The following is a 14217-nucleotide window of genomic DNA, read 5'->3' as shown; positions in this document are numbered from 1 at the left end:
GGAAGCAAAGAAGTCAGTGATTGGAAGCACACCCCCTGCCCAGCCTTGGACCAGGGCCTTGGCAGGATCATCTCGTGTCAGCCTGACAACCAATGAGAGTCACATCATTGTTGCCACTTACAGACAAGAAAACTGGGGATTAGACAGGCTAGGTCAGCGTCCCAGGGTCTGACTCTCCACACACAATGGATGGAGTGGTATTTAGACAAGTTCCAATCTTGAGAACTGAAATGCATGGGTGGTCACTGAATCAGCAAAATCAGTAAAGTGAGGATTAACCTGCCTGAGGCTGATTTGCCGCTGTTAACTATCAAAAAAAAAAAAAAAGTCTCTGAAATTTGATTGTTACTACAGATTTAAAATTTTCTACAAAATTATATGCAGGAGCTCCTGGTTTTGCAAGAAATGACATTGTACCTGAGTACACATCTAAGGCCTATAAAGGACTTATGTGTATACATCCAAGACCTCTTACATTGAAGTCTGTAAAGATCTAGCAGTACCCAGTTTTCCGTCTTTTTATAACGGCTATGAACCCTCTGTGGTGGGTTAGGTGTGTTGTATAACATAAAAATACACTTTCTATAGGAAATATACATTTTTTAAAATAGGGAAAATGTTATAAACGATTATACTTTTATTTAAAAAATTAAGACATGAACAGAGTTTGAGGTGTCAAAATATTTTTAAGTGCCTGTTACTAAAAGCATAGTAAGATGCACAGAATTCTTTTTTGTCAAAAGCCAATTCTCAAAAGAGTTTCTAACAATAACAATTTCTAATACATAAGAATAAGGTCACTTTGATGGTACTTTGTATTTCCGAGTTAAAAATTATTGCTACCCCCAGTTTAGAGGTAAGAGGGGAAAACCAGAAGGATAAACCACATACTCCATAAGTCAACCTCATACCTTAATTCTTTGGGCATCACTACCTCTTGATTCTGTCTTAAGAATAATGTTCGTATGCTAAGTTTGCTTTTATAATCAGGTTCCACTCAGCTCATTAAAGCCTTCTCTGCTGCTTCAAGGGGCTTTGCAGGGTGGGTGCCATTTATAACCACTAATGAATGTTATCAATTATTTATCCAAATGACAGGAAATGAGGTCTAAACAGGTTGGATGATGAGTGTTGAAAGTGTATCTGGCCCCATTCAAGCCAGTACGTTTCAGCAAATCTCTGAAAATTTACATTGATGAAAATGTTGAAGAGTGTACTGGAAATTCTACACATGGCAATAAACAAGAAAACAAATTAAGTGCATATGATTGGAAAGAAATAAAAGTATCTCTGTTTACAGATGATATGATTGTCTACATAGCAAATTCCAAAGACTCTATTTAAAAAAAAAAAAAGAAAACTCAAAGAACTAGAGAGTTCAGCAAGGTTTCAGGATACAAGGTCAGCACACAAAATGTAATCACATTTCTAAATATTAACAATGAACAAAGTGGAAACCAAAATTAAAAGCACAATACCATTTACAGTCACTCCAAAGAAAATAAATATTTAGGTATAATTTATCAAAACATGTACAAGATCTATATGCTGACAATTAAAAGATGCTAATGAAAGAAATCAAAGACCTAAATAAATGAAGAGATACACCATGTTCATGGATTGGAAGACACAAAGTAGCAAGGATGTCAGTTCTCCCCAGATTTATCTATAGATTTAATGCAATTTCTGTCAAAATCCCAGCAAAGTTTGTAGACATATTCAAGTTTTTCTAAAAATTCCAAGGCACAAGCCTTGGAATAGCTAAAAACAGTCTTGTAAAAGAAAAATCAGTAGGAGAAATCACTCTATTCAATATAAAAATTTATTATGTAGCTACAGTAATCAAGACAATATGGTTTTTATTGGTGAAGGCACAGAGATCAGAACAGAATAGAAAATCTAGAAATAGAACCACACAAATATACTCAATTGGGTTTTGTATAAAGGTATAAAAGTAATTCAATCAAGCAAGGACAGTCTTTTCAATAAATGTGTTAGAGAATGGGATATCAACAGGCAAATAAAAACCTCAACCTAAACCTCATTCCTTATATGAAAATGAACTCAAAATGGGTCATAATCCTAAATATAAAATGTAAAACCATAAAACTTTTTTTGAAAAATAGAAAATTATAGGGACCTAGGGCTAAGCCTCAAGAGTACTTTGATTTGACACCAAAAAGCACAATCCGTAAAGGAAAGCTTGACATAAATTCATCAAAATTTAAAATTTTGGCTCTGAAAAAGACCATGTTAAGAGAATGAAAACACAGGCTACAGACTGAGAGAAAATATTTGCAAGCACGTATCTGACAAATGACTAATATCTAGAATATATGGAGAACTCACAAAACTCAACAATTGTTTTTCTAAAAACTCCATTTCAAAACTGGAGGGCATATACAAACATTTCACTGAAGAAGATACACATATGGCACATAAGTCCATTAAAAGATACTCGACATCATTGATCATTAGGGAACTGCAAATTAGAACCACAGTGAGATGCCACTGTGCACTTAACAAAATGCTAAGATAAAGTAACAACACCAAATACTAACAAGGATGCAAAGAAACTGGATCAGTTGAAGAGAGCTGGTGGGAATGTAAAATGGAACAGTCACTCTGCAAAACCATTGGCAGTCTCCTATAAAACTAAACATACAGATGCCATACCATTCAGCAATTGCACTGTTGGGCATTTATCCCAGAGAAATGGAAACTTATGTTCGCACAAATACTTGTACATGAATGTTCATAGCAGCTTTATTCATAATACTCAAGAACTGTAAACAACCAGATGTCCTTTAATGGGTGGCTGGTTAAACATGTGAAACATCCATGCCATGGAATACTACTTAGCAATAAAAATAACTTCTCACGTGAGCAACAACTTGGATGAATCTCCAAAGAATTATGCTGAGTGAAAAGTCAATCCCACAGGGTTACATGCTGTACCATTCCACTTATACAACATTTTGAAATGCAAAATTCTAGAAATGGAGAACAGATTAGAGGTTGCTAGGGAGGAGGGTGGGGGAGAGAAGTGAGTAACACGAGGGATCCTTACGACAGAAACGTTCTGTGTCTTGATTGTATCAATGTCAAAACCTGGTTGGGATATGGTATAGTTTTACAAGATATTACCCTTGGGGAAAACTGGGTAAAAGGCAGACAGGATCTCTTTGTATTATTTCTTACAACTGCATGTGAAGCTACAATTTCTGCAATTATCTCAGAATCTACAATTATCTTAGAGTAAAAAGTTTAATAGAAACAAAATATAAGGTTTAGCTTATGTGCTAAGGCATTTATGCTATATCTTGTTAGTCCCTAATGAAAACAAAGTACTGAACTATGCCAAAATCTAGCAGAACAGACATTAGTTGTCTTTGGTTAACCATTAATATATGCATGTGTGAAAGAGGGAGAAGATTTAAGTTTCCTTAAATGTATTCAATTTAATACTGAATACAAATTAATAAGAATTCAACAAATCTCTATATAGATTTTATGTGGGACACTTAGAAAGGGAGGATATCTTCAAGTTTCTGACATAAGCGTGTTGAGTGAGCTATAGGTACGTATAGGAATCCGAGTCTGTACATAGTGAATCTCCCCTGATGTTTATAGCAAAGAACTGTATTCCCGGTAATCTTCCTGGAATATTCCTAAATATTCTGGGAAATAATTCTTTTGTTTCTGTGAATAACTACATCCTGACCCTCATGTTTTTATTTACAGTGATTGTACATGTCCATGATGTTGACATAGAGAATACAATTCTGATGTTATTTCAATATACATTGTATGTATTGATGCATTATGAGTTATTTTTTGGTTGAGATGTATTTCTGCAATTTTTCCAGAAAGTCAGTATTTCACTTTTATTGATTGAACCATCAAATGCCATTCTGAAAATAAAACATCTCTAGAATAATTTATGGATGCACATTTGATTACTATAACAGCAAGTCAGTTATTAGAAAATTTGAATTCTAGTGAAGCTATGGTTTGTCTATGCTATGTAATGCATGTGGAGTGTGAAATCTGTTTTCAACACTAGTCATGTCTATTTAACCAAAGACTATTTCATTCATGGTATGATTCTTATGCTCAATTAAATAAAATTATGATTATTTATATATAGTCCTTTCATATAATATTGCAAATTGACATTATTATATTCCTAAGAAAATAGATACTATTATAATAATCAACAGTTTCCACTAGAAAGAAAATTTCCACTAGAAAGAAAAGAATTAGCGGGGGAGTTTTGTCGATGGGATTCTTTTTATTTTTAATTTAATTTTATTATGTTATGTTAATCACCATACATTACATCATTAGTTTTTGATGTAGTGTTCCATGATTCATTGTTTGTGTATTACACCCAGTGCTCCATGCAGTACGTGCCTTCTTTAATACCCATCACCAGGCTAACCCATCCCCCCACCCCCTCTCCTCTAGAACCCTCAGTTTGTTTCTCAGAGTCCACAGGCTCTCATGGTTCATCTCCCCCTCTGATGTCCCCCCCTTCATTTTGCCCTTTGTTGATAGGATTCTTTAAGGCTCTGAGTACAATGCACTTTAACTTGCAGACTCGAATATGCTGATGTAGCCACACTTTGGCATTGCCGCTCTTGGAAGTATTTGCCATTTTTAGCATACTTGTTATTCCTAGAGCTCAGGGCTATGAAAAAGCTCCCTTTCACAGCTGAGAAAACATGCCCAAGGAGTCCCACATCGAGTATGGCAAAAAAAATGACACAGGCCCCGTAAGAGTGATCAATCCTGCAGCTTCCATAGACCACCGACTGATATCCTGGCTTCTCAGAGATATTCCCGTCCACCGCTTAGTGACCCCTTGGCCCATTTACCCAAGACTGAAGGTTTTCCAGGACACAGGGCTTTCAGTGGTCGAGTCAGGAAGGTCTGGGCAAACGGAGATGGATTGGTCACCCACCTGCACTCGACCTCAGGGCCTCGGGTCCTGAGCAGGTCATCCCCAGAAGTGACCCATTGCCAACCGTGTGCCTTTGGACATCTCCTGCAGCTGCGCCCTCTCTCCCTCAGCCTTCTGTCCTGCTGCCAGAGCCCTGAGGTTCTTGATTCTCCTCGTCTGACTTCACCCGCTCAAGGAATGACCCACAACAGGGTAGGACTCCATGCAGAGCAAGGCCCTGCCCTCAGAAAGCTTGTTTTGTAAACAGTCGGTAAACAATCAGGTTTTTAAGCCAGGTCATCTGGTAATGTCTGCAGCTTCTGCTCCAACACTTTGGCCAGTATCGCCAACATCCCCACTGTTTTGTGTTGGAACCACCTGGCAAACCCCCGCCGTGGATAAACTGGTTGTTCATCTCTGCAACCAAGTGGTAACAGAGGAAAGCCACAACCACAGAATCGGTCCTACCTTAGATCCAGGGTCCACATCCTCCCCGGGGCCCTCCATGCTGCCGAGGTCCCCCCTCCTCCCGGGTGTTCCCCATTCTCTCAAGCAGCTGTCAGGGCCCCTCCACAGCCTTCAGCCCTGGGAGCCCACACCCTCGTTCCCCTCCCCAGGGCACTCTGAAGCCTTCGGATGAGCACTCCCTCAACTCCGTTCAGAATCGCCAATTGCCTTCCCCCCTCTTCCAACAGGCTCCTCTGCTGCAAGGTTTCCCATCACAGCTGTGGGATGCAGTCATGGGCAAGGACAGGTGATCCGAGGTAGAAGCCAGCCCCACGGAGGAGGAGAGTGGGACAAGCGGGAGCTTCCGGTGCTCTTTAAGGGTAGCTGACATGCCACATCCTGGGAACCAAGCTGGAGAAAGAAGGAAGTGAAGTCAGGAGAGATGATTGCGGGGAGAAGCTAGACCAGCTGTCAGGGAACCCAGCAAAGCAAAGAATAGCTGTGTTAACCTTAAAAATAAAACTGTCAGTTATCTTCCCATCAAAAATGGGTTAATTCAGGAATAGCAGAGAATGGCAACTTGGGACAAGCAGGGGGTGGCAAAATCCTAGGCAAGCCCGCAAAACAGAGGGGAGGACGGGTCTTTCCTGGAGGAAATGGGGGGAGTTGGGGGAGCTGTTACAAAATGTTCATTGGTGTAAACTGGGAGTTCAAAGTGCAGTGGCTTTTCATTGGCTGAGTGTGACAGTCTCCCATTGGCTGCGCTGTGGGAGCAGGGAGAACCCTTTCTCCCTCCTGCCTGGAGAGTGTAGTAGCTAACTCAATTATCTCTCTGCGGGGGTAAGTCTTCCTTTTGGGTCTGCAATTGACAACGAGTGGCTGGCCTCCTCACGCCATGTTAAATGAGGTTTCCTTCTACCAATTTTCACAGCTGCAGGGGGGCACTTGAGCCAAGGAGCAGGAAGGCCAAGTCACTGCAAACAGGGAAGTGTGGGAGCTAGTGCTCTCTAGAGCCTCTCTTGTCAGTGATCACCAAGGCCAGGCTGTGGCTGTGGGAGTGGCCGCTGAAGTGACCAGAAGATGGTGGTTAAGGTGAGCCAGATGCCTTAGAGAGTGAACAGTGAGCAGGAGGTGGGGAGGTGCCAGTCGGGAGGAGGGAAAGAGGGGCACCCAAGCCCAGTGGGGGAGGGGGATGCCCACCATGTTCATGACAACACTTGCTGAGACTAACCTCAAGTGGTGAGCTTTAACGGAGCGGGGCTGTTTTGTTTCGTTTTAGTGGAGGAGTAGTGATTTGTAAAGCGCTACTAACCATAGCCTTTAAAATAGAGCGGCATGGCTTGAATCCGTTGTTTCTCAGCTTTGTGAATTTGGGAAATGAGTGAATCCCTTGAATCCGGTTTCTTCATGAGCGAAGTAGGAAGAGTATCATAAAGTGCCTGGCTCGTCCTAAGGGTTAAAGAGATGTTGGCATGATGTCCCGTTATTTTCACATTACATATTAGCCATTTGTCCATGTGTCAAACTCCTCAGCAAGACTGTGAGCTGCTTGAGGGGGCTGATTTCACACTGTGCTCTGTCTATGGCTCAAGGTAAGCACTCGACACATGTTTTGGCAAGCAGGGATGAATTATCTGTGGGCTCTGGGCCAGAGCCCCACCCCAAGTCCCATGGGTACCTCTCACTGACACATTTTCTTTACTCCTTCTCCTGCTGTGACCCTCGTCCCTAGCCTTCTTGCCCCTCACTGAGGCTGTGCATCCTCCTGGCCACTTCCAGATAAACTGCTGACCCTACAAGAGCTTCTGACTCAACTTCCCAGGCTTCCAAACCTGGCGGATTTTTCACGATAGCCTGGCAAAGGATCGCTGCGCCACCTGCTGGCGATACTTGGGCACTTCCCCTTTTCCAGAACCTGGAATCCGGGGACAAAGAATCCCAAATCCGGAATGCAGGATTCAGGCCAGAGAGAGTGCGGCCCCGAGCCACCTTTCATGAAGTATCCGCGGTGGACAGGCATGCAGACCACGCTCTCCCTTTGAAAACATGCGCAGATAAGTGTTTTCCCCGCACATGATGACAGGACAGACACAATACGTTGACATTTTGATAGTGATTTTAATTAAATATTTAATTATTTCAATTATTTTTAATTATTTACATGTTAATTATTTATAAAATAATTATTTAATTATGGCAGTTCCTGTCGTTGCACTGGTATAAGCTAGGTTCTTCACATACGTTCAAAAAAAAAAAATCTCATTTAGTTTTTACATCTGCCCTGCAAGGAAGAAAATGCTTCCGTTTTCCACGTGGAAAACCTGCAGCTCAGCAAGCTCTTCAGACCTGCCCTCCCGGCGCCCAGGACCAGGTAGGCAGCCCAGCGGGTACTAAACCCAGGACTGTCAGACACCAACTGCCCCTCCCTCCTCTCAAAGCTGTAGGGGTTTCAGGAAGATCCAGGTCATTTCCACGTAGTTTTCCTTCCATTCTCCACAAGGGTGGGTGGCCGTCCCTGGCATGGCCTCGGGTTTAGGCAGGTGCCGCTTCCAGCGGATCGAGGGACCCCTGATTTACGGTCCAGGCCTGCTATGAGCCGTTCACAAGCTGTGCCCACTTTAGCCACTGCCGCAACCCTGGGAGGTAGGTCCTCCTCTAATTGCCAAGTGAGAAAACCTGCCCAGAGTCACGCAGCTAGGAATTGGTCGAGTCCGTGCTCTGAACTCCACAGGCTTATCTGTGGATTTTTCAGTATCAGATCGCGATTCAAATGTTTATCTTGATTCAATAAGATAAGAATGGTAACACAGACCCACGTCCCCCAGCCAGGCAGTCGGAGCTTTTTGCCATAATCCCCGCTTCTTGGGTCTTTGGCTCTTCCAGCCCTTCCAGCGTCTTTCTAGACAAGTCCCTGCATTAAATCGATGTTTACTAGAATTATCTAGAGTGTTTGTTTTTCGGATTGGACACCGATTAACACCTTCTAACAAGAAGGACGTGTTCTTGGCATTGACCTCTCAGGTTCTCATGGAATAAGAAAAAAACACCTGTTTTGTCTTGACTAACATTTCCCAAGTCATACAATATTTTAGTTACTTTTAAGATCATGCTCCGGATCTCTCTGACGTGAATGCTACTTTTTTATAGATAATGATGTAGTTGACCTAAAAGTATCTGGGAACAGGGGAACAGTATAACTGTTTGGGGTTGGTTGGTTTTGAAACAGCAATTATTTTTCATTGTATTCATCTGTGGTGTACTACATTCAACAAAGTAGCTGGTGATTTTTTTTTTTTTTTAAATAAAGATTCAAACAGTTCTCTCTCTGGACACTCGACTGAGAAAGGAAAACTGCCCTACCCTGAATCTGGCTAGCAGAACAGACGCAAAGCCAGCTGCAAAGTTAACTGGAAACAGTATTACTCCCAAGGTCATGCTAAAGCTGTAAAATGTCATAACAAACCCCCTTTTGAGTTTCTTCTGTTTTCTTGGTGAGAAACCTAAAATCAGCTGTCAGAAACTTTGCTGTTTAAAATCCAATCAGCGAGAATGAAAGATCCCACCTCTGCCAGGAAGATCTATGTCTTTTAACATAGAGAAACAGCCTGCCTTTCAACCCAAATGCAGGCTCCAGATAAGGGTTTTCTAGATAAGACATTTATATAGCTATCTTCATTTGCTAATTTCCAAGAAGCAAAGCCCTGAGTCTGATTTGCAGTTTACACCCAAAACTGACCCCTTACACACAGCCCTATTTGCTTGAAGTTATCCAAACATTACTTCATTTAAATTTTACCTAAACTCCCTTCCCCCACATTACATAATAACGTATCTCTTTCTTTGTTTGGTGAAATGCCCCAGGGCTCTGCTGATAGGCAGGCTCTATTTCCTTGAACCAATACACCTAACTTTGTCAGACTTGGGGTTTGTCCAGATGGCCTTTGGCTGAGCAGGCTAGGACAGCATCCACAGATCCAAATGTTCTTGCCTCACAGTGAAGACCCCCACCCCACCCTCCTTCCCAGCCATCAGGAAAGCTGAATTATTATTCAGAGTTGTTTGACGGCCATAAAACAGATCAAAAGAGTAGAATAGATTGGCAGGGGTCATTCATCTAAATTCAGAGATAGGAAAACAAGATCACCTTTATTCCCCAACAGAGAATGCAGCCAAATTATTCTTATAATCCAGATTTAGTGGCTCGCTCCCTAGAAGATGGTGATGAGTAAATGCTTAATATCACTGACAAAGCTATATTCCAAGGCACTGTTCTGTAAGCCATGAGACATTCTGTCTCCAACAATTTATTACGTATTGATTTAATTAGAACCACTCAGTAAGTTTTGAGATGTCCTGCCGTGATAACCAATAACTTCCATACCATCTGCTTAGTTGATGTAGAATGTATCACAATGTTTTAGTTATCTATTGCTATGTAACAAATTACCCCCAAACTCAGCAGCTGAACACAAACAAACATTTATCATGTCACACAGTTCCTGAGGCCAGGAATTCTCATTATGGACATTGCTAGAATGCTTAGGGAATTTAAATCCAGATAAAAATAAAGTTGATACTACTCCTAATTGAATGGAGATACTATGTACTTAAATTACATTAGTATAAATGCAATCTCATGAAAGCCTTTATTGCTGTGTGTATTCGTATCATTCGCATCAGTCAGCATATTCACATTCCTCAGGTCGGGAATACAAATGCAGTTTGTGTTAGGATCCATAACCCATGGAAATTGTACAGTTCAGAAGTTGAGCAAGTCAGGGGTACCTGGCTGGCTCAGTCAGTGGAGCAAGCGACTTGTGATCGCAGGGTTGTAAGTTCGAGCCCCACGTTGGGTGTGGAGATCACTTGAAAATAAAATCTGGAAAAAAAAAATAGAGCATGTCTATGATAACATCAAAATATTTAAGAAAACTTAAAACAACAATTAATTAATGATTCTGCTCATTTGATTGTGCCCAGAGAAAAACTAAGTGGGAGATTATATATATAAAATAGTGTAATTAATTAGGATCCTGAAGTAACCTTTTGCTTTATACAAAACCTGTTGCAATGGCCATTTAATATAAAGCAGCACTGTCCTCCTATTTTTATTAAAAATAGAAAAGGTATGGAGTGCCTGGCCGGCTCAGTTGGTGGAGTGTGTAGTTTTGATCTCAGGGTCATGAGTTGGAGCTCCACGTTGGGCATTTTAAAGTCTTCTCTAAAATGAATGGTATTTAGGGGCACCTGGGTGGCTCAGTCAGTTAAGCGTCTGCCTTCGGCTCAGGTCATGATCCCAGGGTCCTGGGATCGAGCCCCACATCAGGCTCCCTGCTCGGCGGGGAGCCTGCTTCTCCCTCTCCCTGCTGCTCCCCCTGCTTGTGCTCTCTGTCAAATAAATAAATAAAATCTTCAAAAAAATAAATAAAAACAAAACCAAATAAAATGAATGGTATTTATTCTATGTGGCATATTTTTATATTTGATTAGTATTTAACATGTATTCTGGTAACCTGTCCATAGTTTTTAAATACTCATCAGGACTTCACGAAAGATAAGGCAGTGTGGACTACTGGATGAGTCCAGAGCGAGGGACTCAGACAGACCTGAGGCTGAGTACTGGCTATGCCACTGACCCCTGTATGACCATGGACAAAGCACTTGACCTCCCTGACCTTCCATTTTCTCCATAGTGAACTGGGAGTAATACACATAATACATATCTAATGCCATAGAGTTGTTCTGAAGATGAAATGAGATGTGTAAATCAAGCCTCCTGGTGCTGTGCCTGGCCTGTCAGTCATTCTTTAAGTGGTATCTGTAGTTATATTCGGTCCCACATAAAAAAGGCAGTGAAGCCAAGTACAAACATAGAACCATTTTTAATGTCCATTGGTCGATTTGAGAAGTTAAAAATTCTGTTAATGAATACTAAAGAATGTGTACGGGTAAGCATAAAGCTCTGTTGTGATAATTTCTATATTTTGTCTCCTTTTCTTTTTCTGTAAGTCTGATGAAGCTTCGTGCATACCTTCATGCATAGTCTTTCTGAATCATTTTGTTTGGGGTATGTGTCTTGGTTGCAGCATAGAGTTGGGTCTAGTTTTGTGACTCAAAGTGAAAACCTTACTCTTATAGTAGGTGAGTTAGGCCTGTTCACAACTGGTGTGTTTGGTCTCTATCAGATTTTATAATGATGTCTATTTTATTTACTATACTTCTTTTTCTACAAGATGTGTATTCTTGGGGCGCCTGGGTGGCTCTGTTAAGTGTCTAGCTCTTGATTTCGCTCCGGTCATGATCTCAGAGTTGTGAGATCCAGCCCGGAGCCTGCTTAAGATTCTCTCTCTCCTCCTGCCTCTCCCTCTCCCCACCCCCACGCATGCCCACTTTCTCTAAAAAAAAAAAATTTAAAAAAAAGTGTGCATTTTTTACTCTTATTTATTAAAACATTCTTAGTATTTAGGAAAGTTCATGTTTTCTCCTGGTGGTTACCTCTGTACTTAGGCCTTGTTTCTTCTGCAGTGTCTAATCGGCTATTAATTCTAGTGTATGGTTCATCTCTAGAGTTTTCTTTTTTTTTTAATATTTTATTATTAATCAGAAAGAGAGCACAAGCAGGGGGAGCAGCAGAGGGAGAGGGAGAAGCAGACTCCCTGCTGAGCAGGGAGCCCAACGTGGGACTCCATCCCAGGATCATGACCTGAGCCGAAGGCAGATGCCCAACTAACTGAGCCACCCAGGCACCCTCTAGAGTTTTCATTTGTGTCTTTTTTATATCTTTCTTGTCCCTATTTAACACATCCAAGCTTTTCCTTCTTGAACATAGTAGCAGAGTTTTATTAACGGTTTGCTTTGTCTGCTGATTTAATCATCTTGTCATTTCTGGGTCTGTTTCTATTCATTTGCTTTTCTCCTCGCTGTGGGTCATATTTTCCTGCTCCTTTGCATGCTCAGAAAATTTCTTTTTAAGATTTTTTTTTTTAAGTAATCTCTAGATCCAGTGTGGAACCCACAACCCCAAGCTCAAGAGTCGCATGCTCTACTGACCTGAGCCAGCCAGGCACCCCTGTATGCTCAGAAATTTTTGATTGATGGGTTAGCCCGGTGATGGGTATTAAAGAGGGCATGTTCTGCATGGAGCCCTGGGTGTTATACCCAAACAATGAATCATGGAACACTACATCAAAAACTAATGATGTAATGTATGGTGATTAACATAACATAATAATAAAAAAAAAGAAAAAAAATGATTTGGTTTGGGGGGAAAAAAAAGAAATTTTTGATTGAATACCAGAACACCAGCACTTTTTTTTTTTAACTGAATATTGTATCTTGTTTTGAGTACTAGATGTTTTTGTACTCCTGCAATATCATTGAGCTTTGTTCTGGGATGAAGTTAAGCTATTTAGAAACAGTTTGATCCTTTCGATTTTGCTCTTTGGGTTGGTTAGGTGGGATCAAAGCAGCATTTAGTCTGTGACTAATATGCCTGCGTTACTGAGGCAATAATTTTCTGAGTACTCTACTCACTGACCATGAGTTGTGAGGCTTCCCACTCTAGCTCGTGAGCACAAGAACAATTCCTAGCCCTGTGTGGCCTCTCAGGATTGTTCCCTTTAATCTGAAAGGCTGATTCTTTCCGCAGCCTGGAGTACTTCCCTCGTACACATGCACTGGGACTAGAAGAAGACCCTCTGCCGATTTCTGGCACAGTATGTGTCTGTGTGTGTGTGTGTACACGCGCAGCTATCTCCTCTCTGACTCTTGCCCTGCACACTCTCGCCATTTTGGCCTCCCAGAACTCCTGATCCCATTTCCTCAACTCAGGGAACCCCCTGGGCTTGAGCTGCCTTCCCCCACAACCTGGAGATGTCCCCAGACAGCAAGGTCAGCACTCACTCCTCTCTCCTTGTAGGTCTCCTGTTCTTCATGATCTGAGGTACAGTGACTGCAAACCATTGTGTCACGTAGTTTGTCTTTGTTTTCGTCATTTCGGGAGGGGGGAGTGAATCCAGTCCCTGTTACTCTGTCATGCTAGAGGCAGAAGTCCTTTATAAGTTTTTAATGCCCTTTCTCCCCTATTTTTTCTTTCTTCCCTTTTTTTTCTGTAGTTCGTAACTGGAAGTTTCTGTATCTCAATCCTTTTCCTCCCTCTCTCCCATCTCCCCCACCCACCGTCTCTCTCGTAACCACCAGTTTGTTCTCTGTGGTTAAGAGTCTTTTATTGTTTGTTTGTTTGTTTTGTTTTGCTTTTTAGATTCCACATATAAGTGACATCACGTGGTATTTGTCTTTCTCCGACTGACTTATTTCACTTAGCATGATGCTCTCCAAGCCCATCCATGTTGTTACAAATGGAAAGATCTCACTCTTTTTCATGGCTGAGTAATATTCCTGTGTGTGTGTGTGTGTGTGTGTGTGTGTGTGTACCACATACTACATCTTTTTTTATTCATTTATCTATCGATGGACACTTTGGTTGCTTCTATATCTTGGCTATGGTAAATAATGCACACAGGCCTGCATGTACTTTTTTGAATTAGTGTTTTCATTTTCTTTGGGTAAATAGCCAACAGTGGGATTACTGGATTGTGTGGTATTTTCTATTTTTAATGTTTTAATGTACCTCCATACTGTTTTCTACAGTGGCTAATGTACCAGTTTGCATTCCCACCAACAGTGCATAGGGTTCCTTTTCCTCCACATCCTCATCAACAGTTGCTATTTCTTGTCTTTTTGTACCAGCCATTCTGACAGGTATAAGGTGATATCTCATTATGGTGTTGATTTGCATTTGTCTGATGATGAGTGATGTTGAGCAT

The sequence above is a fragment of the Eumetopias jubatus genome, unplaced genomic scaffold, assembly GCF_037043125.1.
Source record: "Eumetopias jubatus isolate StellerSeaLion01/CBP00866 unplaced genomic scaffold, mEumJub1_p1.0 scaffold_9, whole genome shotgun sequence".
Lineage (NCBI taxonomy): Eukaryota > Metazoa > Chordata > Mammalia > Carnivora > Otariidae > Eumetopias > Eumetopias jubatus.
This window is presented reverse-complemented; position numbering follows the sequence as displayed.